General features: G+C 35.8%; 1 protein-coding gene and 1 long non-coding RNA gene across 6 annotated transcripts in view; one reads left to right on the forward strand and one right to left on the reverse strand.

Annotated features, from left to right (window-relative positions):
* The window catches only part of CNTNAP2 (contactin associated protein like 2), a 1044217-nt gene that overhangs the window by 222184 nt on the left and 794036 nt on the right, over positions 1-27997 (reverse strand). The gene's annotated exons all lie outside the window — the stretch shown is intronic.
* On the forward strand, positions 18345-27907 carry LOC113964041. 4 transcript variants are annotated; one of them, XR_003533034.1, is made up of 3 exons: positions 18345-18410; positions 20244-20357; positions 27785-27907. It is a non-coding gene; the product is annotated as an uncharacterized LOC113964041 (long non-coding RNA). The 4 variants fall into 4 exon arrangements; XR_003533032.1 differs by lacking the exon at positions 27785-27907 and adding an exon at positions 21243-21437; XR_003533033.1 differs by lacking the exon at positions 27785-27907 and adding an exon at positions 20492-20582.

The raw sequence follows: 27997 nt of genomic DNA on the forward strand, positions 1-27997 counted from the left end.
TTAAGCTCTTTTTACACATATCACTGTATAATGATATGAAGCCTATATTCATGCTACTGACAATAATAAAACTGCCAAAACTCCCAAAGTTTTTCAGATGTACTGCACAAATACATTGTAGGAACAGATAAAGGGACTATAGTTAAAAGGGATGCTGTGCAGTTATCCTTTATCATGTGTCCCCACTCAGATGAAGCTACAGTACCTGTTCCAGATGCAGGAAATGTTTGGTCTTTGTCAACTCTATCTCCTCATGCTTATTTCTTTAATCCACTTCTTTTGCGTAACATCTGCTCCTGGACCTGCTTAATCCATCACTAACAGTATATAAGACAAATATTTAGGGAGAATTCATTTTGCAGCTTTGATGCAGTTTTGCCTCTCACTGCTCTCAGGGGACTACGAATTACAGCGTAGGATAACTCATGACTAAGGCTTGGCAAATAAGCTATTCTAATATTTTCCTGACTTCCATGAAGATGCTATCAGTTCCTACCAGCACTATAAGCAGATGGTTAATTGTTACAAAGCTGCATACTGTTAATTTTGAAACTTGCATATGCTACCACTTTCAGGGTAACATATGGCTTAAAGGAATCATAGGCCATTTATAATGATGTGGGGACAGGAATAGCAAAAAAACCCCAACATCTTAAAATGTGTTGGGCTATTGTGTGTCACATTTCTGCTTTTGTGGAATAGTTTTTTCAAAGATGATAGAACAGAACAAATCTTTCTAGTGAACGAACATGGTCCCATAGGCTACTGTGAGATGCTGCTGAATATTTTAAGAACTGGTATTCTTCTACTTGGAATATTTCATGTCTTTTGTGAGAAATGAGCCACCAGCGTGCAAATTCTCATTCCTTCCTTTAAAATCCTGTGGGGTTTTTTGTTTTTAATACAGTACAGTCTGCCTTTTAGGATTATCCAGTACCATAATTTAATACCCTAAATTAGATCATTATAAGACTTTTTTTCAGTCATTACTAATAGCATGTTAAAAACATTTGTAAGTGGTCCAAATTTCTGATGCCACATCTTCAAGAACTAAATATGGTTTTCCTTATTTCTATTGAGTTTTTTTTCTTAATTAAATACTAATGGATAGAATATCTTGATAAGCCCAATGGTTAAACTCATTGTTGGGTCAATATTTACAATTCTTCAGTTCACACCAATAACCTCTAATTTTCTTTACCTCTCAGCTTGATGTTTTAGTCTACCAGTTTCATTCTAATTCCTCACAAATGTAACAATCCATACTGCGAATTCACTCAAAAGTCTTTCAGTAACAGTAAAAATTCTCCACTTTGGTTTTCTAAAAAATCATTCAGTGATATAGTTTTAAATTCTAAACTCAGCACACAAACATATAATTTGCTACATTTATTTTACAGTCTGAGTGCTATCCAAGATAGTTATAACTGATACCAAATACACTAGAAAATTATTGCATTTAAATAAAAAAATAGTCCAATACAAATTTGTACTATATAAGGCTACAATATTTTTTTTTACACTATAGGAGAAGTGAAATAGAAATTGAGTTTTGAAGCATTTCTATTTACTCATGTATCTGATGTTGAGCCTAGTCTATTAGCAAGAGGTGCTCATGACCTCCTAAATACAAAGTGAATTATATCAAATGGTTTTCTTTTCATGTAATTATAACCTACCACATGGGAGTTTATGGTGATGAACCACAAATTGTACATTATTATGTTCTTTGTCAGATCCTGTAACTATATTGCTCCATGTTATAGCCTACCTATATAGACAGCAACAGTGTTTACTCACAATGTGATTATTTATTTCTTGTAGGACTTGAGCTTTTAAAATGGTTGTTTTCCCTCAGTTGATAGAAACAAAACCAGCCTCATAAAGAACATATATTTTAGCTCCCCAAATTATATGGAACTTTGTTGGTTGCTATCATAACAGTATAATAAAACAAAACAATCCCCCAAGGAGGAAAAAGAAACAATCACAGGTGCAGGGGTTTTGTTAGGTATAAAAAAATATATATATATATGGAGAAGAAAAAAAGAAGCTATTTGACTTCTGAACAGAAGTATCCATTTTATAAAATATATATATAAAAAAGATGCTGAATTACTTACTTGACCTTATCCACAATTGCAAAGAACATGACAGATCTTGAATTTTTTTTCTTTTTGAACAAAACCACTTTTTTAAAATGCACAATTTGGAAAAATACAAAAGAACATAAATTTGCAACTGATAAAGAGAGTTGTTTTTGTAAGAACTCCATTGAGGAATGAGTGAGAGGAGAACAAAGGAGAAAAAAATGTATGTGTCTATCCAAGAAGAAACTGAATGAAATGAAATGAAATATTTGTGTGTGCAATAATTCTTAAAAGTATGTAAAAGTAGTAAAAAAAGCTGAAAATGTTTCAACCTCAGTCAGAAAGCTTAAAACAGTTAGTCAACACAGATACACCTTGCAACAGTAAGAAAAGATACTGCTATGTGATGAAGTAGCTGGCCTGTGTTTTTCCTCCATGCACATGCCAGCTGTCCTCATGTCCCTGCTGGATTTATACTTCCAGCCTTTTAGAATAAATGCTTGGACATTTATTGTGTAGAGTCTAACCCGTGTGATGGTATCTATTCCCAGGTCCTTGGATCCCAAAGTATTCATTAGGAATGTGATGGAAATCTCCCTTGAATGATGAATGTAAAAGATCTCTCTTGAAGCATCATTAATCTTTCTAGGCATAGAAATCAGTGTACTGTCATCATCCATTCACTGTGACAGATAAAACGAGATTTTTCTCCAGTGCTATGGAAAACAAAAATGATTTTAGAAAATGTATTGTGGTCATGATTCTGATCTGGGAAGGCGGCATAATTCATATGTTGTTTAAAAAAGCCTCGACAAACTCTCTTCCTTCCAATGTTATTCTGTGCTCATCTTCATGAATCTCCTCTTTATTCTCAACACACTTAAGAACAACTAAATTCTTGAAAGGAAAAGTCGCTGCTGTCTTATCCTGGCAATATAAACTCAAATAACAAACAGTGGGATTTGGAGACTCTTGACTAGACTATGAAAATGAAAAGGTATTTCCTCAAAAATTTAAATCAAGTTTGATTTTAGTTGGAGTAGTTAATAAATCATTTTCCTCCTTCTTGCCCACACTGCCAGAGAAACTTAGAATATTTCTATTTAAGACAGGAAAAAGATTTCAGACAATATGTCCTGCTGATGACTTACTGCTACCATTAATATAAATCTACATGTTTTCAGTTGATTTTTCTCTTTTATTTAAAAACAAACAGAAGAGATGTATATCTGCTATACATGCAAAAGTAGAGTAAAGCTATCCTACATCATTCTCATTGGGTTTTTAGGGCCATTTCTAACAGTCTGAGTAAATTATTTATTTTAAAGTGAAGTAGGAAAAGTGCAAGAAAGAACAGGAAAATAAAACTGATATAATGAGAAGCATGAAATTACCTGTGATTCACTGTACCATAATAAGGTCTTGAACATCCTAAAATGTTGGCTCCTGGTCTTTGCCCAATTACAGGGCCCCATATTAGTGACTACTAGAAATAAAATGAACTAATTGATCAATTTCCTTCAGTTACAAATAATCACAGGCATATCAAAAGCTACAGCTGAAATAAAAAATAAGCACAAGTAGAAACATAATTCAGCTCTTTTTCTCTATGCCTTCCTACTTTCTTATTCCTAAAATGCTCTTTGAAACAAACAAACAAAAAAAATGACATTGTATTTCTTTGAGACTGTTTGGTGTTCATTTTCTTCTTTTCTCATCCCACAGTAAACTATGCTAAGCCCCTGTAGTCGGCATGAAGTCTGCATGAGACACCTCTACTATTTTAGGATGTGTGTGACCCGAAATGTCCTCTGATTCTTGATTCTCTGGACTCATTCAGACGTAAATACGTCCCCTTTCAAAGAATCAATGGAGAGCTCCAAAGGCACTCCTGATTTCTCTTTCCCCAGTACATTTGTTCCTTTCTCCACTCTCACTACTTCCAGCTGTGTGGTCCTGCTCCAGCTGCCCGTGCCCTGACCTGGGCTGACTCAGTTGTTTGCCTGGTGGCACTGTCGACCAGAACACAAGAATAACTTCAGATAAAAAACCCCTGTCATCTCTGCTTCAAAGAGCTATTGCTTAACCTGGATTTATTTCAGTGATGATAAGTTAAAAATAATTAACTACATAATTATTATATAGACGAAGGAACCCATAGTTACAGAATACACTCTGCAATAAGATAGTTGCTGTAGGAAACATTCCTTGAGGTAAAAGGAAGATGCATCATGGCCAAAGAACACATCCACACTTCTTTACATAAACCATTGTGCGTCTTCTGCAAACATAGCTTTTCTAGTAAGTTTTCAGGAATCTGAAAGTGCAAAATTTCTACATCTGTTCAAATAACATATTTAATAACATATTTTACAAACACTCAACCTTTCCTCTCAACTGCAGAATGTTTGAGGTGTGGGATTTTGAATAATTTGCAAATTCAAACCAAGCCCCTAACTTTTTAATACACTTTAAAAACCTGCAAGCTAGGGCTGCAACTGTTATAATATTTTCCACCTGTTTCTGTCTGAATCGAGAATACATTGGTACATATGGTATTAAAACAACTGTATCTCCCACTATCATGCCTAGTGCAAAGCAACAGTGCAGAATACATTGAGATTAATTTAAGGATCTATCAGGTTTCAAGCCAAGCACATACCATTACAGTTCAGTAATAATGAAAAACAAAGACAATAATATTTTAGTGGTTGACACAGTCTTGCTAAGAAAAATATCTGCCATATAAAAATGCTTGTCATCAGTACATGCTTATATATAACATGGGACTTCCAGAGCTCAAAGCTTTTATTATGTGTCTATAAAAAAAATCAAACCAAACTCACAAATTGAATAAGATAAACTAGAAATATTTATTGCCAACAAAATCCATATAGTTAGGGTTAAAGGGATATAATAAGAAAACATAAAACCATAAAAAACTATACTAGACAGGAGCATAGATCCAGAGAACATGAGAGAATTCCTAATTCTGTAGTTACAGTGTTAGTCTGTGTCTATATATGAGACAAGAAAAATGAAGAATGTAGTTAAAGCCTTGTCTTGTTTAGACTTCATGAAACCATCTCATGTGGATCTCAAAGAGTGATAAAATGAATAAAAAAATAAATCTTAAGTTAGAAACTGCTTTGTGAAAAAATATGCAGATCTTCAGTCAGTGCTCAGGATGAAGACAGGAAACAGCACACACTATACCATAGCAATAATATACCAGGGAATAACAGCACCGTTATGTCTGGTGATAATATTTGAGTTGTAAATGGAACCTGTAGTAATTCAGATATATTGCTGCCACAGTGCACTGCATTCTTTCATTAAGCTACATGTCTGACTATCAGTTTAATGCCCTTTGGTCATCATTTTATGAATACATCAGCTGTGGGAGAACTTAGAGTGCAAACATCACTTCAACAAACATTGTTACAAACTTCTTTCAGACTCTTGATCTGATACATAGAATCAGCGTGAATAACCACTTCAGGAAAACCCCCCAAAATTATGGTCTGCTAAGGGAGGTTCAGTACCCCTTATGTGAGGGTGGCTTACCATTAGCAAGGATCTTTTTTGTATACAGAATTATCTGTGAATAGTTAGAAAGAACTAAGTTTTATTCTTACAGTTGTAGAAGTTTTAAATATATGCCTCCCTTGTCACATTTAAAGCATCAACTATTTTTTTTTTATGATTGAGCAGCAAAATTATGCTAAGCTTAGCAGCTGAAATAAAACTTTATGGGTTTTGAACTTATTGTGACACTGTTCATGAGGAGTAATAATCTGATATTTTAGGAAACATTTTTTGCTACTGATGTTCTTTGTAAAGCAAAGAAAGAATGGCAGAATCTAAGAAACACTATGAATTCAAAAAATAAGAGTTATTTATTAATTACTAGTTGTAACTTTTTAAGAAGACATGAGATTTGAGAGAAATTTTTTTATAGACCTCTATCATAAGAGGTGAAAATACAATAGGCTGAAACTTATGAAAAAACAAGTTATTCTGATTGTTTCATAATCCTGATTTAATACTTGTATTCATTACCTAAAAACCAAAAGATGTATATGGATTTGATGCAATGAGATTTGAATAATTTTTGGAAAAACTTAAATGTATCATATTGATACATTTGAAATTTAAAGATGCAGTTTATTTATATACTTTTTTTCATATTTAGAATCATTAAGAATTTGGGAAAGAAATGGTGGCTAATAAAACCTATGAATTGTTATTGTTTCTTTCAATTGCATATCAGTTCTTTTTGCTCAGAGAAAAAGTTTTTTAATAGTTCGTCTTATTCTAAAACTTAGCAATTTGTGAATTGAAACTTACATAGTTTCTCTATGCACAGGTGGTCTGTGGCTACCTGTGGGCTAGAAAGATAGAGTAAAATAATTATGAATTGTAGAAAATACAATTGTTTAGGTTGGAAAAGACCTTTATAATCACTGAGTCCAATCATTAAGAGCAGTGCCAAGTCCACTGCTAAAGCATGTCCCTAAGTGCCACACCTACAGATCTTTTAAATCCTTCCCTGGACGGACCGTTCCAACAGTGGGAAAGATTCAGATTAGAATAAAATCTACCAATAAAGATGGTGTACCACCAGAATATATTGTTTGGAAAGGTCATGGAAATCTGTGGAGATTTTTTTAAAAATGTGAGGTAAATTTCTGTCAGGGATGATAAAGGCATAATTCCCTGCTTTGATAGGGGTATGGGTTAAGTGAAGTCTTCAATTCTCTTTTTCTATAACTTTGAGAATCAGACTGATTGATTCCCTTCAGAGACTGCATTCAGCCATAGGAAGATGAGACAGCCTGCCTTTTATTGGGACCCCCTCAAGTGCGGGAGCCCACCAGGTAGCACAGTTCCAGACACTTTGCAGAGGTACAATCTCCTTCCTGCTCCAGGCCTCCCAGGACCTGGCACATCACAGCTTGAGAGGCTAACTGCATTGGGCTAGAGGTCTCACACAGCAAGGAAAAGTCAACAGTTATACATAATAAGTAAGTGGGGCTTGCCCAAATCACATCAGCCAGCCACCTGTTTAGCAGTATTTCTTAACCATCAGATGATCACTTTCTTGGCTGACAAAAATGAACAAATATCAGAGCTCTATGATCTCACATCAGTTGTCACTAGCTCAGAATATTTCTCTGTGAGTAAAAATAACAAATGTACAAGTCCAAGTACTGAGCAAAACTGCCATGGTAGAAGTACTTAATTCTCTCTGCATCTGAAGTATGAAGCCTTTTGCACAATGTTGTACTCAAATGTTAGCTGTAAACACTGTAGTTCTGCTGCAAATAGTGTAAGACTAAGAAAAAGGGAGAAATATCACTGGTTTATCTTTATTTTTATTGTCACAACTAAGCTTGGTTTTGCAAAATGGCTGCACACTGAGCCAACTTTCCTGACAAGCTCTGGACACCTTATGCCACCATGCTGGCCATTCAAAACTGTTTGCAGGTCAAGGCAAAGTGACAGCTTTCAGGGGAATTTACAGAGATTTTCTTCACCAGAACAGTGACAGCATTAGTGTGCAGGGGGAGACAGGCATGCTATTTTTAAATTCTGCTGCCTGATGTGCAGCTCTCACATCAGATGAAGGTGATTGCTGCTGCTGTAGCCTCTGTGAAGGAGTAATTGCCTCACTCCCTCCTTGAATCTTTGAAGAGATAAGAAAATCCCAGCTTTATTAAGCAATATGCTAAGTTCTCCTTCCTAGCACCCCACAGAAATAGAGGCTGTCAAAATGTGATTCTCTGTCTTTTCTGACCTTCAAGGATCAGCTTTGTCATTAGGACTGACATGCTAATTATGGCCACATAAAAAGCTGGATACAAAAACTCGACTGTATCACAGGAGGAGCCATGATCACTGCACTGCATGTTTCATTGACAATATGTGCAGTTCTGCTACTACACACGATGCCAAGGAACTATTTTCCACTGTAGTCCATTTCAAATCACAGGAAATAACATATCTACAGAAGGCTTACTCTATTTTTTACCCAATCCCAATCAACCATTTCTTCAGTGATACAGTGTTAGCACACTGTAGCACACCTACAAGGTTTGAAAGGAACAATTGATCCTTTACCTCTGACCTGGCCCAGGGCCTGCTCCTCTGCCTCTCCACCAGCCCCATTTTCCTTCACTCTGATGCCAGGACTATTTGCCAATATGAGGGTAAAAGCACTGGGCCACCAGGCTCAGGTGAACAGATGTGAGTGGGACAGTATCACAAGTGATGGATTACCTAATGATGTAAATTCTCATTTTCAAGGTACAGAATTTTTAAAGGGATGGTAATTTTCTGAGGATCAGGTGATTTGTAGGAAATGAAGAGCCACGCTTTTCCAGTCAGGAGAGCTCTTACTGTTTATCATTAACAATCTACCACTGAGAACACTCACCACTGTGAGTCCTGAGGGGACTGTGCAGTGGTTTCTCTTCTTGCTGAACAACGACAAATGCTCCCTGGCTTCAAAATCCTGAACTATAGATCTTTGCCTCCGGAAACAGAAATAGACCTTCCTCTCCTGTGTATGGCAGTTTAATATGAAATGCTTGTGAGGATAAATAGCTAAGTTTGACACTGCCACCTTAAAATGGATCTGTCTTTGAAAGCCGTGATCTGTGAAAGCCCCACAGCTGGCACTGGGGGTGGAGAGACAGAGAGGGAAATCTCTTCTGGCTGGTAGATTGAGGTGCTAAAAGGAAAATATTGCCAGGAAGAATAGGTGCTGAAGACTGCCTGTAAAGCAACCAAAACACTCCATATTTACTAGTGAGACAAACCTCATTCACCTAGGGGAGCTGGATATTTGAAAACTACACGTTATTATTCAAACATTTATTTCTGGTTTGCTATTGTTTCTCGTTCACATTTCTCCATTGTTGCAGAATGTCATAAATTATTGTTAAAATGTTTCCAGCCATAACAACAAGGATGGAAAAGGTGGAAGCTATTTTGGGAGCTTTCCATTAATTTTAAATTGCATGAATTTTGGTATTTAAAATATCTGTGTACATTTTGGTCATACTGATTTTGCTAGCAACAGGTGGTCTTTTATTTTAAGACCTGTTATTTTCTAGCTTTCTATCTCCCATACACTCAGGACACCTCACATCATACAGTGAAGACAGCCCTTTTTTATCCAATATAAGCAGGATCAGGCCTCCAGCCTGTAGAACTAAAAGCTTTTCAGCTCAGATACAGAGCAACTACCATCAGCCAAAGAGTGAGCGCTAGGAGTTAGGTCTCCTGAGACAAACACAGTTCCTGTATGATCTTTTAGCAGAAAAACTACCCTATAATCCTGTAATACTGCATCATTCAAATATAATGGATGAAATTAGTTAGGAGCTGAAGTACTTAGTTACCAAATCTCCTCATGCTGTATGATAAAAAAGGAAGAAAAAAAATCATAAAATTATGAAAAGAAGTGGGCAGCATTTTTAAGAAATAGCCCTCAGGAGAAGCTGAGAGAAGTCCTTGCCACTAAATCAGCATATCCAACCAGTTCACTAATTAATGACATTGGCACTAAATAACCCTTGGTAGCATGGCAGCATGCTGATATCAGTTGGGATTCCTGTGATCACTATTGCAGAAGGAAGGAAGGAAGATTGAAATTCGCACAGATGGAAGAAATGGAAAGAAAGAGGTGTTTTTGAGAGAGAGAAAATAAAGTTTATGGCCTAGAAAACGTGACAGATTTTGAATTAAACTAGCTCAAGTTTTAAGCTTCTGTTACAAATGGACTGTTCTCAAACATACCACCATTTAAAAAAAGGATGGGAAAACACACTTTATTTCATGGTTTGAAAATAACTGGCCATTTTAAAGAAGAGGGAAACTATTGTTTATGAACATTGTCTTTAAATCTAAAAAGTTGCTAAGGCATAATTAGAGTAGGTCCTAGAATATTCTTATTATTAATTTTCAATTAACTCAAATGACTTCCTTCTGTATCAAGTGTTATAATCCCTCTGGTTGCTCATAAGAGAAAAATGAGCATTTATTAGGTGGAATGAGGCTGTGCGTCAGAAACCTTGTGAAATACAACATCCAACCACACCTTCAACAGAAGCCCGTGAAAAATTGAACAACTGGTGTTCAGCTGTGGTAAAATTAATGAAGAAGTTGTATACTAGTGACATTTTTTGTGGGAGTCTAATTCATTGGCTTCTCATAGCACATTTCCTTAAGCACTGCTGAAATAAGCTTTCACATAATACTGGAAACTTCGACCAAATGAATGCATTGCCAAAAGGATTCTGTAGACACCTTGAGTCTAGAGAGGAAACAGCCACTGAGAATGGAGCCAATTTGCTAAGACTTTTTTTTCTGAGTTATTGTGCTATAGCCATCCTTTCCTCTGAGCAAAGTGAAACTTTGATGTAGCTGCTTAGTTATTTGGGTTAGTAAAAATTAAAAATTATCCAGGAATCTTATGAGACTGAGTAGCTGGGAAATAAAATTAAATTAAATGTTGAAAAATATAAGCAATATTTGTGGAAATAAAATCCTAATGCACAGTAATGAGCTTTGAATGAACTTAAAACGCTTAGGAAAGACATAATGGTGTTCTAAGAGATATTTCTATGAAAAGTTCAGTAAATAATTTTGAGTACTAGGAATTGTTAAGGAAAAAGTGGAGAGCAAAACTGCAGGCATCATTCTGCTACTCTATAAATGCAGGTATACTTTAAAAACTAGTCCTAGTGTTTGAACCAGCTTACAAATGTTATAGAAGAATTAGAAAAGGCACTGAGCAAGACAAGGAGGATGTAACTGCACCTGAACAAGGAAAAAACTGAGTACAGAGTATTGCTTCAGCTGCATTTCTCCAAACTGGAAAAGAAATTAAAACAGATAGAATACTAGCTTATCATAAATGGCATGGAAAATGCAAATATGGATGTTTCTGGTAATATGACAACACTGGTGACTATCAAATGAAATAATCAGACGAGAAACTGCAAAGAAAAGGACCTATCTTTTACATTCACATCTTTATTCACATCTTTGTTCACTCTATGATGACATCATGGCTATGCACATGAAAAAAAGCAAGACCAATTTTGAAAAAAATAGCCTAAATCATGGATGAAATCATCCATTTAAATGTCAGTGGTACAAAGATACCTCTTACAATTCAGCAAGTCCTCAACTCACAGACTGATTAAAGTTGTTCTCAAACACTTGCTGTATTTTTACAGTCTTGTCTAGGCAAATGATACTTTTGCTAGACAAAAAATGCAAATCTGGCTATTTGGTTTGACTCATTGCATCTTTCTATGTTTTTATGCTCACTAAGTATTTCTAATTCATGTATTAAAACAAGCAAGTGAAAAACTAAATCACATCTACAACTATGTCTCCTGGATGAATGTACTTTCCTTGGTTTAGAAGCCAGTTTTATAAACTGTCTGGACTAAGTGAAACGATGGATCAAGTTAACCAGTGTAACTCTGTAGGCAATCAGTCATAAACTATGGTCACACCACTGATATACTTTATACACAGTATATATGCCCACCAGAGATATCCTTCATAGAACTGTGTCATAAACAGACATTCTCCAAGTCACTCTGCAAGTGTTCTGCATCACCTTGACATGAGTAGCATTTATAGTCCCACTGAAAAGAAAGAGCTAATTTATATCTTTACTCTTTGAAAAAAAACAGTTTCAGACTCATTTTAGAGAAATATGTGAAATCACCTGTAGTTATTCTTATCCCTAGTCAAATGCTACCTGTATTCAGCCTTTCAAGCTCTGCATATAAATACCTAGCACAGACCACTGTCTATGCGTTTCACGTACAAGATTTAGAACATTATTTAAAATTAAGTACAGCTGTTGAAAGACAATCTACAAAAAGCAGCATAGGGTATTCTTTTTTGTTTAGAACAGGTTAAAAGAAGAGGATAAAAGACGAAAAGGATATGTGCAGAGAAATAAGACCTTTCATTTACTTCTAAAACTATTTCACTAATTGCTCTCTCTCATAAGGTGTGTCTTGAGAAAATGAAACTTAATAAGGGGAAGGAATAATAATTAAACGTCTAAAAATGAACAAAGGTTTGGATTAAAAGCCTTTGAAAGTACAGAAAATTGAAGGTCATGAACAAGAATACAAAGATTAGAAAAATCAAGGCAAGAAAGACTTAAAATAGAACCTCATAACAACTGACTCCTCGTATTCCAGGTCTTTCTTTTTCACTTAGAACCACAAAAATTATTTTTATAGAAACTCTACCATTCCCATCTACATGAAGAAACTATTCTTCTTTTAATACCAAAACTATCTGTATTTTTGGCAAATTGTTGCCCATTCATTGAGCTAAAATTAAACTAAAACTTTTCCTGCTGGCATGCCCTGAAAAACCCCCAAAAGAGCATCCATGAACACTTCATTGTTTGAGGATTCTAGAGACACTACCATTATGATTCCCCTCCACTCCCCCACTTAAGGGTAAGTTCCATAGCTTCACTTTTCCAATTTGAAATGCAATAGATATAAACGAACAATGCTTACCCCAGTCACAGTTCACAGCAATCATGTAATATTAAAGGAAAGGAAGAAAGATTTAAGATTACTGAAGAGAATGGGATTCAGTGAATCACATTACAGAGGAAAAATACGTCTAGGGAAATCTCCCATTTTTTAAATAGTCTTCAAATATTTATGCCTAAAACCAAACAGGAAAATCTTAGCACTGATCATGTACGACAGAAAGTATAACTAGGCTTAGGGCATTTAAATATAAACATTTTGCACCTGAAAAGTTAACAGAAAAATATGAAAATCATTCTTTGAAAATGTACTAATCTTAATAATAAAATAAATTTGGTCAGGTACAAATCTGTAAACATAATCTACATAATTTTGTTTCATTTTGAGCTCACGAGGCAAATCTCTGTGTAATGCACATATCTTCAAATGCACAGCATTCTGTGACACTAGTGACAGTTTTGTGCTCCTCCTAAAAGTATGCTACCTTTTATATTTGTGATTTGCAATGGCATATAGATACATACTTCTCTCTAAAAGTGAGTGGCAGTCAGTCTAACTCTCTTGGCCTCCCTCTAAGGCTTTATGCTGAAGTTACTTGTGTGGACTCAGATCATCTTGGCAATCAAAATACAAACCTAGGTAACAGTTCCAAGTCATTTCTCACATTCCATGATAGATGGGTATTTTGCAGAAGTGCCCACTATGACACAAGTATACTCAAAGGACTGGAAAGGACTGGAAGGTCAAAGATCTTCTGGTACACAACTAAAATACATCATTACTGGTAAATCAAATTGCATCACTACTCACTAAGAAAACTTAAATTTACTTGAATCAGAGCTTGTTTACAGTATTGTGTTGTTTAATTGTGATCACACCACTGAAAACTTCAGCAAAAGAAGTATCCCTTTGGAACTGCACAATGCATTGCCACAGAATGTGCTTTTGAACCCAAAAAGTAACCAAAGCCCAGGAAAGCCCCAGTCTCACAGCAAGACTGAGCAATGAAAAAAGCAGGTTTTCACATTTTCAAGCTCTACCCTTCTGATTCTCTCCCTGATCCCGCTGTTGAGTGAGCTGAGTGGGTCTTGGTTGCTGGCTGGGGTGAAACCACGACACACAGGGAGTAAAGATTCCTATACAGTCTCTGTGAGCCTCAGACTAGAAAAACGGAAAAATTATCTGGAAGATACTGAAGCCATGAAGTGGTACATTGGGCTTGGGTTTGATCCAATTGACCCTGGTTTATCAGCAGTGTTTTTCACTTATTTTCACAATTTACTCTTTAATTGCACTGGCATCAGAATTCAGAATCCCTGTGCAGAACCAAAGAAGGACACATTTCTCTCTTAATATGCCATTGAGCTGTTTACCACATCAAAGTAGATCTGATAACCTAAGAACTGAAAATGGAGCACTTTAAGAAAAAATATACTGTGTCTTTGGCCTTACATTCTGGACTAAACTCAGGTAAAATTCCTTATGAAAACCAGTAGGGATCCTGCCCTCAAGGGGACTGTTATGCAAGGCTTCAATTATCAAAGCATTAAGAGCTAATTCTACAGGGAAACAATCACTCTGTAGAGGCAGCCAATAATTTAGTTATGGGAAATGTATATTACAGATATGGGTTAACACTCATTCACTGTATTTGGAATGTGAAAGAATATTTTAAATATTAATTCAAAATTACAACCAAAAAACTTAGCAGTTAAAAAAATGACACCCTAGGACATACTCAGGGTTGTGATTAAAAATTGTAGAATTACTCCCAGTGATTGACAGCAATGATTTTTGTCTCTCCTCCTGTTCAAAGGTTTTTGATGATAGAGTAACAGTGCTCAAGATTTGCTTATTTGCTGTGTATATGCTATTCAAGTAATGTTTTTCTCAAGTGAGGGATAGAAAACTTAATTTTATATATGCTTGAGGTATCAAATAAAAAAATAATATGGAACATAAAACATAAGAACTGAGAAGAAGATAAATACAATTTTGGTAACCAGCAACAAAAAATATTTACTACATTAGAGTTCCAAAGATATTCAAGATCAGAAAACTATCAAAGGTAATTGAGGAAATCTCACAACTCAAAGCATTAGAAAAAGCTGTACATTAAAATATATTAAATCAAAAATCCTAATCCCATAAAATGCATTCAATCAAACAAATGGCACACTTTTATGGAAACCTTATCTACTGCAAGAATGTAATTTAGCAAAGTTTAACATTCCTGCAGGCTGTACTTCTGCTCCAATTCTCTTCTAAGACTGTGGGAGCCTCAGGCACTATAAAAATAACAAAGAAATTACTAAACAGCAGAAATCGTGTTAGAACAAACTTCCTATATTTTATCACATTGTTACTAATATGCAAAAAAAATTTAATGTTACAGGCACACATTTTATGTGTAAGTCTGGTAGAATGTTTCAGATTGATATTATATTCAGTTGTCACTCATTCTATCAGAAGACAGAGTGATTCCCAGCTGTGCAATTACTAGGAAATTTTGCAGGCTCAAGACTCATCATACAGAATAACAAATATCTCCTTTCTGAATAACTAAGATAATTCTCAAAATATGTTTCAGAAGAAACCTCTTCACTCAAGAAGTTTTTCAGGGTAAACAGCAAAGGCACAACAGATATTAACTGCTGTCTCCCAACACTTGTTCCCACAGCTTCCTTCTCTGCCCTTGTGAAGAGCAGCTGTGGAAGAACAACATGTCCCTGCTCACCAGATCTGCTCCCACCATGCCTTTGATTGCCTCTGCTTAATTGCATGACTACAATAAACTTCCATTGCTTTCTACTTTCTTTTAACACCAGCACAGAAACAGTAGACTGAGGAGCACTCATTTTTATTATACATAGAGAGCACTGCTTATCAAATGCTGCACAGTAACACTTACACAGGCCCACAGCCAGCAACAGAGATAATCAGTCACCCAGAAGTCAGTAACTGAAGAGGACTGAGTTTCTGAGGTATTGGTGATGGTATAATTTGATCAACACAATTTTTCTTTGAGTGATGTGTCTGAAAAAGAAAAATACTCCTATTTGACTTTCTGTGTTGAATTTGCAAGGCTTAGTAACAAGAACAGAACCAATGACTCAACAACTTGATCATTGTGAAACAACCACATAAACCACCATATTTCATACCATAACATAACATGTAGAGCTACAATTTATCTGTGAGACAATTCTCCATTCACATCAGCTGTTAACCAACTCCTGTCAAGCAGTACTTTGGAGTGGTGCCAGCTAGACATTTTTAATGTTTCAAGTTTATTTAACACAGTAGCCAGCATTTGCAATTATGTGGGCTTTTTTGGTTTTTTGTTTGTTTGGTTGGTTGGTTGGTTTTTTTACAATCATAAGTCTGCACAATGCAACAGTATAGATTGAATTGGTACTTTTGTGTTGCATTCATCCAAATGGATTTGGTAACTGCTTCTTCACAGAACACTCTGACTGTAGATCTTCTGATCTACAGACAGGAATATGAATAAACATCCCTATTTTGTTGAGGTTCTGTGATCTCATTTGAATGACCAATGCTTGCTGAACAAATTCCTTAATACTGCTTCCAGGTATAACTAAAGACAAAGACATTTCAATACAAGCCTGAAAAAACAAATATTTTAATTCAATCAGATGACAAATTGGTTCATGGAAATACCACTTGCAATTCAATAATGACATTTTTAGGTTGCTATATTATATAAAGAACATTTATAGAGCTGTTAAAATTAGAAATCACATATGCAAAATGCATTTTTCATTCCTAACTCTAGTGCTACAAGGATTTCCCTGCAGAATGAAAGTGCAAGCTTGGCATTGTAAAAGTCTGCAACGTTTTAGAGACAGCATTTAAGACTTTCAAATCTGCATACACAAACTTTATTAAGAAATAACTTGGTTGTATACCGCCTATTTTGACCCTATTGTGATGACTCACATTTCATGAATGTAAAACTAGATCCAAGCATTTTTTTTTTAAATACATAGATCTTACTCATCACTTGGCAAAGTTAAGACTTTTCCTAGAGCAATAGCTAGAGTCCATGTCAGCTTGCATCTACCCAGATGTGTTAAGATAAAAATGTACTACATAATGTGCAAACTGTAAATAATGTTATATTTATTTCTTGTTTTCTGCTTTCACAAATTTCTGACATACTGTAATAGTGGAAGTGCACAAAAGTAATTTTAACAAAGGTACAAATTCTGTATTGAACTCTATAAAAAATTAGCATAGCCTGATGATGACACCATCTATAATGAAAAAAAAATAATTGTAATCCTGATCTGTGTCACTGCTTTTGCCTGGAAGACCATGCTTAGATACAAACTACTTCCCTCCAAAATTATGAATTAATATTAATAAAGTACACTTGAGTAATATACAATGCACATTTATGAAATATTCCTATAGTAATTTCAATTTAGTGTTACAGTAAAAAACAGATTGGAGGAAAGGACTATCAGTACATGATATTCAAGTCACAAGAAGGTCTTATAATCATTGACAATAGAGAGATTATCCTAACTCTAAACCTACTTTCTGTTTAGCACAGGTTGACTGTTGACATAACTGTAATGAACTGGGCCAGTGCTGTTGAAAGCAAAGTAAATTCAGAAAATGGAAGAAGAAATTCAAGTCCCTAATATTGTGTAATATGCTGCACATTTCTCCATAAAAATGCTCATATATACTGAAAATATGTTGTCATTCATGGCTTCTTATTTATCAAAATAAAAAGGTAATTTAGAAGATTTAGTATAATAAGGGATTGTACAATATATTCTGACAATGTCAAGTTCTGTATTCATTAAATGAACTGTAGTAATCTTTGGGAAAAATCTGAGTTGCACTGAGAATTGCAGAGGTGAGTAAATTAATAGCCTTCTCTAAAGACTTGATTTAAATCAGTCCTCAGACAACATGCCAAATGATTGAGTAGAAATGAATGGAGGCTTAGGTGTACTGAATCTGCTGAGAGTGTATCGCAGAATATTAAAAACACTTCCGCTGAAAGCCTTTGCCTACTTTAATATATGTTAACTGGCCACAATTTGACTTAATCAACTTTGGCTTTTGGTTGGCAAGACCTGTACTATTCTATTATCTAGTATGTTGACAGGGTCCTCCTTTCTACCCTTTTTAAAGATGAGTACAATGTTTCCCTTTTTCCAGTCATCTGGGACTTCACCTGACTGCCATGACTTATCAAATATCATGGAGAGTGGCTTGGCAACCACAGCAGCAAATTCCCTCAGGATGCTGGGATGCATCACATCAGGTCCCGTAGAGTTATGTACATTCAGGTTCCTCAGATGGTCATGAACCTGAGACACAGATTAATAATTGTTGGGTTGAAACCACTTCGGGAGTGTGTGCGTGTGTGTGTGTGTGTGTGCAGGTGGAAGGGATGGGTCGAACCTCACGGAGGTGAAGTGTCATTATAGCCCTCATGACAGGCCTCTGAAGCCCACATGGGGAAGCCCCGGAATACCTGTCAGTCACAAACAGCCTGGGAAAACTATAACACACCTGCTGGAGTGCCTAAGCCAGGCTCAGATTGACAGGGACAGTGAGGACACTGCCTCCACCCTAGCCTGGAACCCTAGAGTGGCCAGTGGGTCAGAGGCGCTGCCTGGGGGGTTGCCATAGGGACCAGAGCAGATAAAACCAAGGACATATGTTTGCCACACGTCACAGCCCTGCCATGAGGATGTGTGAGAGCTTCCACAAGGTTCCAATGGTAGCTATATAATCTGTCTCTCCCTCTTTCTCCTTCTCTCTTCTTGCTCCCTCTGATTCTCTTTCTTTGCTCCTTTCTTGGTGCTTTGGGTGGCTTGGAGCTGGCGAGGTTGGATTTTAACTTAAGTGTTGTGGGTTAGTATGTGTTGGGTTGGTATTGTGGTGGAACGTTTTGTCTAGCTTGTGTGGTGCCCTTTTGAACTTTTGCCAAGTTCCCTTATTTTCTTCCCTATATTATCAATAAAAATACCTCTTGGGAACAAGTCTGCGGCTTATTCTCTTGACACTATCTCGAGGTATTGAAGAACTCAATACATATATTTTAAAGTAAAACTCCTGACTGAGCCTGTGAGCTTGCAGCTCTGGGGCCAGAGTGTTACAGGTAAGCACTTTGCTTCCCCGTTTCTTGTCCTGCTGTCCATCTACTAGAGAGGTGTGGGAAGAGAAGATGACACTAAAGACTGAGGCAATGAAGTTGTTGAGTACCTCAGCCTTCTCCTAATCATTTTTATCAGTTTTCTAGAGTTGTTTATAGGGCTGGGGGGGAAGGGAGGGGGAAGACACATCTTTGATCTTCGTTTTCTCATTAACATACCTGTAGAAGCCCTTCCTGTTACTCTTTGCATCCCTTGCCAAGTTCAGTTCCATTTTTGCCTTACCCTTCCTCACACCATCCCATACTTCCCTACACATGGTTGTGCTCACTGGTTCCTATCAAGGAGAATCACAAATTCTTCAAAGTGCCAATGCTGGCTATCCTAACTGGTTCAGGGAATTATGCTCTTGAAAAGTGTTTTAGCTACAAGTGCAATTCCTTCTGACAACTTCTAGTACAGTTTTGACACAGAATGCCACATTTCCTATCACTGAAGGTTCAAGTGGTGCTCTACAATCTGAGTACATTTTACCAAGACTTTGGTATCCTCTGAGATGAAAATTTGTAGATTAACCTACAAGCAGAATGTACATATTTTCACTCACACTCCAAACTGTGCTGGCATTTCTAAGTAGTGAGCTTATTAATTTCAATAACATGCTGTCCCCCATAAGATTCTGCTGGAAGAATGGAACACTACAATCCTACTATAATCAGTTTCCATCACACTTCATTGCCAGTTTCAAGACACAGAGTTATCTCAATGGTAAAAACCATGGTTATAGGTTATTTCTGTGCACTCTAAGTCCAGGACGCCTGTAGTGTCTATATAAATCCAGCCTACACCACCACATATTATTTATTCCTACAAAGAGAAAGAAGATACCTACTTTGTCCTCATACTCTTGTAAAAATGTTTTTTATTATTTAATTTATTATTATTATTTAGATAGGCTTCTCAAAGATCTTGTATCAAAAACGCAGATCAAAGATCTTGAGCGTTATCAAAATCGATCAGTAATTTATTTCATTCTGCATATAAAACTGAGTCCTTTGGAGACACCAACAGAAGACTGCCATAATTTATGCATGCAGAAGAATGAGAAGTGGGGAAAGAACTGTTCTATGGAAATTCATGTATAACAGTTGAGATACAGTAATTATCTTTGGTTTGCAGAGAAAATTTGATTCTGTGCATAACTTTCACCTTTTACATATTCATTAAGCTGTTTCTATTAACTGTTGTTTTAAAATGAGCCCAGGCTAATTTTGCTGATAAAAAAATGATTACTGGCTCTCATTATTGTTTAATGTGGTTGGCTAATTACTTATTATTTAGAATGAAAACGCTACTACTAATATTCTGTTATTAGCCAGCATTCTTGACTAGGCTTTTGGGAAGAAATCTGTTTATGTATGTACTTGCTTAGTCTTTTTCCCCTTATTAAATATTTTCAGCTACAGAAATTTATGCTTATGTGGTGTGCCTCATGGTAATACTGGAAGTCTCCTGTATCTACATGCGCTGTATGGACTGTATGTGAACAGTTTGTCAGTACAGATTCCTGACAGGTAAATGACAAGAAGTTTTTTCCCAGAAACAAGGTCCATTATAGTGGACTCAAGAAGTGAAACAACTTCTTGTAATTGGTGGGATGATTCAGCTCATTTTTATCCCAGCTCCTGCAAGCTGAAGTCTGGTAGAGGTCTACCTCAGAGAAAGCTGACTAAAGGGAAATCAGCAGTGCCTTCCATCTGTGAGTCAAAATTATTCTGAAAATGGACTGTGGAATTAGGGGCGGAAATAGGCAAAATGGCCCATTTAATTTTTCTAACCATTATTTTTCAGCTGGTTTCTTATGCTCTTACGGAAAATTAAATGACATCATGTTTGGATCAGCAAACAGGATTTTGAAGGATCATTCACATCGTCTTTTGTCATGTGTAATGGATTTAACATTTCCCCTGTAAACATCATTGACTTATTTCTGTGTAATAGGCATTTATAAGATGATTTTTCAATGGAAAAATAAATCAAATATTACATCACTCTTAAATACAACATATATGTACAACAGTTGGTTGTTTAAAATTTAACTGTATGTACTTTTTAGAGTGGAGTGTTAACATGTTGGATATGAAAGAGCAATAATAACATTACCTTCTGAGAAGAATGCATTTAAAAATAATTTGTCGTTTTGAGAAAATATAGTTACTTGCACAGTCAGTGAATACAAGACAATCTGGACCTTATACAGATAATGGTCTATGTTATTTTTGTTTTGATCTGTTTTATAATTGAATGTTTGTTTTCCATGAGTTCAAAATAACCATGGGCATCTTTGGAGACTCAAAACCTATTATTATTAACTAGTAAAAGTATTAACATGTTATTCACATAAATATTGTTTGAAAAGGGATTTCTATATAACTAATCCATGTCTAATCTTTTTGCAGCCTTTATTACTACAATGAAGACTATCTTCCTCCCTCGTATTTTAGAAACAATCTGATAGCAAAGAGGTTGTACACGCACAAGAAAAATTATTTTGCTTAAAGTATTACAGAAATTTTAATAGATCCACAGCAATGATTTGGCCAACATAATTATTTTCAGGCTTGAAGCAAACTTCAGTTCCAAATACTAACAAACTCCAGGTGAGTGGAGGTTCAGACTCATGCTTTAACAAGAAAAAAACCCACAATCCATCCAAACAAATGGAAAGTTCAGTTTTACTATCACACTGAGACTTGCTTTCTTGAATGTGTATGTTAGCTTACATAAGTGAACTGCAAAATTTTGCCAATGGCCGCACATTTCCTAGACAGAATTAGGTAGCTAATAATATAGTAGATTTCTTCCTTCAGCTCCTTAACCTTTACAAGGTTGTTGAATTTTGAATTCAACAAGACTTGCCAATGAATAGATAACCTATTTTTTAACTGTGAACTCTTTTGGACTTTAACTATTCCACAGAAACTTGACTGGGATCAGCAGAAAATGTACTAACTTTTATACTGCACCTAATTTTCAAGCAGATATGTAATGCAATCAAGTTTCTCCTGCTAGACATTTTGTCTATGTTCACCTGTGCTCATCTGAATAAATATATATTAGATATTAAAATAATTAAATAAATTAATAATGACATTATTGTATGATATATAATAAGTGTGTATGTCTTTTTAGAGTGGAGTGTTAAGATATTACATATGAAAGAGCAATAATGCAGATATCTTCTGTGAAGAATACCTTTAAAATTAATTTGCGGTTTTGAGAAAATAGTTACATGCACAGTTGGTGAAGCAAAAGCATTCAGATCATATAAAGACAATGGTTTAATTATATAATGATATAATATAGTATATAAGTATAAAGTATAACTATATAATAATTATATTAATTTCTAATTAATTGAAACAGGCATTAAAATTAATTATTTTCCTTTTAAAGTAAGAGCTCAGTGCTAAGCTCCTAAGTATAGGTTTAGAAAAACAAATTACATCATAGGGTTTTAAAAAATAAGAAATAATCAAGTTTGCACTTCCTTACTGCCAGCGCTTTGTAATATTTCACTTGCATGCTGATTTAGAAATGAAGATCCTGCAAAACTTAGGGATGGTTAGAATGACTGTATTTGCCTGGAAGTTATCTTTTTAAACAATAGTCTTGAGAGTCCTTCTGTAACACCAAAATAAACACAAGCACTTTGAAAACTCACCATAAATTATGTATGTGTCTCAGATAGGTGTTAAGCAGTCAACCAATTTGTTTAATTGAAAAACAAACAAAAGCTAGTGAATGCCATTTAAAAAGTTCCTGCTTAATATAAAAATAAATGATGTTAATGGGAGTAAATATGCTTATAGCATAGCAACTGAGGCTAATGTTCCTCAACATCTCTCTACTGACAGATCTCTTTGGGTTTTGATACTAGCTAGGTTTTCAAGCTGAGAAAGGTAACTTTAACTGTGGTTCCTGATTTGCTACGTGCTTTGCTTCTCATGAATTATCCACAATTGCTCCTGCTCCTTGGTCTATCTTTAAAAATATGCTATTATAAATCAGTACTTAGCCATGTAATGAACAACCATCTGTGAATTTCTGTAAACTACATACAGGATAAGCTAAAAAACATAATTTGATCAAAAAGTCACTCCAGATTAAAAATATTTTTTTTCCTTCTGCAATGGTAAATTATTCAGATTTGGTTTTATGTTTAAAGTTTCAGAATAGAAGTTTTTCAGCATAAATTTTATCTCCTAAGTTCAGACAGAATATGAACTCACAGTAGCACCAAAAACAGATTTAAGTATTAATTTTGCTAGCAAAATGGACTGTGCTTCATAGATGTAACATCACTTGGCTCTATAAATTCACAAAATCTGTGTGACACCTCTCAATTGTAAGAATCCATTACTTAATGACATATAACGAACACATGGAAGATCTTGCTACAGTTACAGAGTCTGTGAAAACATTAAAAATTGACTTATTTATTTTCACTCAAACCACTGTATCTTCACACCACTCAAGCCTTTTGGGAACCATCTATGACTCCCTTCCTACTAAATCATGTTCCTAAATTGTCTGGGAAAACATGAGCTAGCTCAGGCTTAAGACATGCCAGAGACTTTCCATGTTGTGTAACTATGTAGGCAATAGTGCTCCAGATAATCAAGAGGTATGTTGGATCTGTGAGCAGAGATGCAGCTCTTTTGTTTCTGCATAGGTCTTTCAGCCACACACTGTTAGTTCATGCTGACAGTTGGTATTGTTACAATAGTGGAATCCTATGAATGACCAGTTCCTAGATTTCATTATATTAATTAAAAAAACCTTACATGTTACTACCAATACATTAGTGAGTATAGGTATGGGTATTAGTTGGCCTCACCAAGGGCAAGATTATTTACAAGGGCAAGTAGTGACAGGACAAGGGAGAATGGGTTTAAATTGAAAGAGAGTAGGTTTCGACCAGATATTAGGGAAAATTCTTTTCTGTGAGGGTGATGGGTCATTGTAACACATTGCCCAGGGAAGTTGTGGATGCCCCATTCCTGGAGGGCATGGGGCCCCAGAGATGGGGCTCTGAGCAACCTGGCCTAGTTGAAAGTGTCACTGCCCGTGGCAGGGGGGTGGACTAGATGATCTTCAAGGTCCCCTTCTAACCCAAACCATCAAATGATTCTATAATTTGATAATATAACAGTTGTTTTATGTTCTTAATACCATCTCCATCTGGCCTAAACAATGTGACTTTTGCGGTGGAGGATTTGGACCTTGTTAATGAAATTTACATTGTCCTCAACTCAAGATTGAATTGCTGCAATAAAATTGACAGGAATAAAATCTTCAATTAGTTTGTAAACTGAAGCCAATGTTCAGTGTAACACCCATTTACTAATTAGCATTTCATAATGTGCAGTGCTTGAAGATTTATGCTGAATTGAGCTGAGGGTAATTAAAATATAAGTACATAGGGCAACAATAGTAAACCAATTGTTTATGGACTTAAGTCAGCATATTGTATTTTCCTCTAATTGATTCAATTAATCTTCAGCATTGCTTTTTCTTCTAATGTTGAGCTGGGAAAGCTCATCTTTTTCCTACAGCAGGACAGCTCATCTCTGGCTCAACCTCCCCTCAAATACGAGATGAAAGTCAAAACTAAGTGGAAGCACTGCATTAGGAAGCAGGAGGTAAATAGCTCATCTGTCACAAATGTGTGCCTTGAGTGCATGACACTCAGTAGTGTTTGGGAAACATGACACATAAAAGGTTTGTCCTGACAGCCACGAAGTATGAAGTTGCTTGAGAGTTACCTACGTGAACATAGTCCCTGCGCTGGCTTTACATTGACATTGCTGTGTTAAAGGCAGTGTTATCTGTTGACTCAATATATAGAAAATTACCCAGTAGTCTGAAGCCTCAACTCACAATTCTTTGTGGGGAGGGGAGAGAGTGTGTGTGTGCAGACTCTGAGAATTCTAGATCCATAGAACATACAAGCAATCCTTGTAGTGAGCAGTTGAAGATAGAATATGTTGTTACAATACAATTGTTAAAAAAGATCAGTTGCAAGAGAAAACTTCAGGAAAATCTATTATAAACTGGTTGTGATATTATATAAGGGAAGGAATTCAACTTGGGTTCCATAAAGGCCTAGAACCCTACCTCAAGCATCCAGAAATTATGGCAAGAAATTGATTAATTTCAGGAAAATTAGGATTGCTGTAGAGTATTTGCAGGAAAATGGACACATTATGAACAATCCATATTTTTAAGAAGCACTAGGCCTTGCTTGACATAACTTTGGAGGTTGCAAGCTGTGTGAAAACTCTGTGTTTATACTTACAAACTGTGTGAAACTATGTGAGTTTATAGTTGTTAGCTGTGTGAATACTGTATGTTTATAGTTATAAGGTATGAGAAAATCGTGTGTTTATAGTTGAAAGTTTTGGGAAACTTGAAAGTTTTGGAGATAAATGGACACCTGGAAAATCTTGGGAAAGTCCCTAAGGGCGGATTGATAGGAGGGACTTTGCGTGGCATGAATGATGTCAGGCCACGTGGACAGAGCCTTGGAACCAATGAACTGAGGGCATGAGACGTGTGCACAGACTGAGCTATCCAATCACCTTGTTGTAATCACGTACCCGGAAAAAACTAAATTGTATAGAAGTTAACTCATTTAAATAATAAATTGAATAACGCCTGATCATATTGATCATCTGCATGTGTTTCCTGAACTCCTGCCGCCCATAGATTGCTCTTGGGCGTACAGTAGCATGGACTAGTCCCTTACCTAATTGTTGGGATGCAGTAAGGCTACTATCAGGGTATAGCTTTCTGCTTCACTTAATTCAAAAGGCATTAAATGTGTGCTATAGAATGGTTTCATGATGTTAACCAGCATGTAGGAACTTCACTTTGAAAGTATATGTGGGATCAGTACTATACTTGTACAGATGCATCTGATGTCTTAGGCAGTTGTCCTTTTAACTGAAATGAGATAAATGATGCTTTTGAGGTACATCAGGTCAACTAACATGAAAGCTCCCTAATGAGGAACATACAATGTGCCTTCATTAAAAGCACAACTTTGCTGGCACAGTGTCACTAGATGAATGCAGTTTTGAGAAGAATCTCCATGGGACAGTTGTACAACCCTATTTCATACCATGCAAGCAATTTAGGACCAGATACATCAGCAACACACTCCAGCTGTTTTGCAATATTCCCACAGCACAAAGAGGCCGTAAAACCAATTTAACTAGTCTGTTGAGTCAGGTTCATGGCTGCTTTGTGCCAACATGCTAGCAAAAATCTGCTGAATTGTACTGGTGAACTTGTCCTGCATTCTGTCTTCAAAATGATAGAAAACCTTAAATAGTCTCATCTGAAGTGGTATATTATCACATATGCCAACATAACAATCCACCGGAAATCTTGTTGCAAAGTGGAAACACAAATAAAAGGAAATTACTCATTCAGTACAAAGAATGAAAATACCTTACAAAAAATGGGGTTCATTCTCTGTTTCCAGTTCAACAAGAGAGAGAACATTCCCACCTCCCACAAAGGCATGTAGAGCCAGTAGCAGTTAAGACAGGCTTTCTCCGTTCCACCAGGAAGCATTTTCTGAAGCTATTAGAATTCAAGAAGGCTCTGCTGGGCACTGAGTTTTATTCCTACTAATTTAAAAAGTATACTGCAGGCTGTTTGAAAACACAGGTACTTCAACACTGTCAGAGATATTTCCTGAAGTCTACTTTTTTCCCAAAAGAATATGAAAAATGCTGTTTTATTGACTGAGAAAACTTTATGCCTCTACTATTACAATATATTGAGGCCTGTATTGCAACTGCAACAATAAGCCACCAAAATAATAATTTCTTCAACTGTTTTGAGAAAAAAGTATAATAATAATGTCACATAACTGCAAATATTCTTTTACACTGATGTAATTCAATCTCTTTCCCTTAACACCCACCTAGGCTAAAATAGTCTATTTTTAAGAGGTTAATTATACTGTTTCCAATCCCTTCAAAGCTACTGACAGAAGTAGTGTGTTTACTGGGGTCTTATAGACTTGCTGAAAGCTTAGCACTTCTCACAAGATGGATTTAAAGATACACACTTAGTACAAACAATTGTTTAGTATGCAGTAGCTTTCAGGAGAAAATAGTTGTATATATCTATATAGCTATAAACCTGCATTCCACCAAACAAATACTGTTCTTAGTTACACACATATGATTTCCAAGCCAAAAAAGCTTAGAGAGTTCTCATGGATTTGACTTTTTATAGTCCACTTTTTTCCTGACTCCCCTCCCACTTATCCTAAGTAAATGACCTATTAGTAGAGAGGTAACATCTGCTGTTTTTCCTAGTTGCCTAGATCTCATGGGGAACTGCAGTCAGTAGCAGTACTGTAGCAACATTAGTCTACCTCCATATGTGTAGGTAAATCTAGCTCCAGAGAAATGACAGAAAGAAAAGCTGCCCTTCATCTTTAAAATAATGAGACTGGTCACACATGATGCTAGATTTAGGTAAACTGCAAATTTTAGTCTCTGACTTGGATGATACAAACTTTCATATTGAAATAAATACATACAGTGATATTTCAAATGCCATGTGTTGAAAGAATGTGGCTGGTTTCTGTATTTTATATAATTGATATTTTATATAGTCAATATTTCATGGACAATATATGCTCATGAGTAACTCTTACTAAGCTCCTTGTGGTGTTATCAGGAAACTACAAGCCTTTTGATGGTACAACGTAAAATTAAACTGCCTTCATATCTCATCCTTCTAATATTTTCCTGTCTAATTTGCAGACATACAGGGAACACACAGCTTGACTTGGTAACTAAAATGGTCACTAATTAATCCAGTTTGTAGTGCAGAAAATACTGTTTTGTGACAGTGTTTCAAAACTTGAAGATTTTATTTACTGTGAATCCTAAGTAAAGTGTACTTTTCCCAGGAATAAGACCTCAGTTCGATACATTACCTCAGAGCTCAGGTTTCATAAACGTTGATAACCATAGGAGGACATAACCTATATAGAAACTTGGCCAGCCACAGACAAAAGGTCTGTGGTCTCTAGGTGAATATGAGTACAGACATCTAAACTGGATCTCATTTTCAGTTACAAAAAATGGGTACATAAAATTAATTTTTCACCATGCTAAAATTA

This window comes from Neopelma chrysocephalum, unplaced genomic scaffold (assembly GCF_003984885.1).
Source record: "Neopelma chrysocephalum unplaced genomic scaffold, ASM398488v2 Primary Assembly neopelma1_26, whole genome shotgun sequence".
NCBI classification, from domain to species: domain Eukaryota; kingdom Metazoa; phylum Chordata; class Aves; order Passeriformes; family Pipridae; genus Neopelma; species Neopelma chrysocephalum.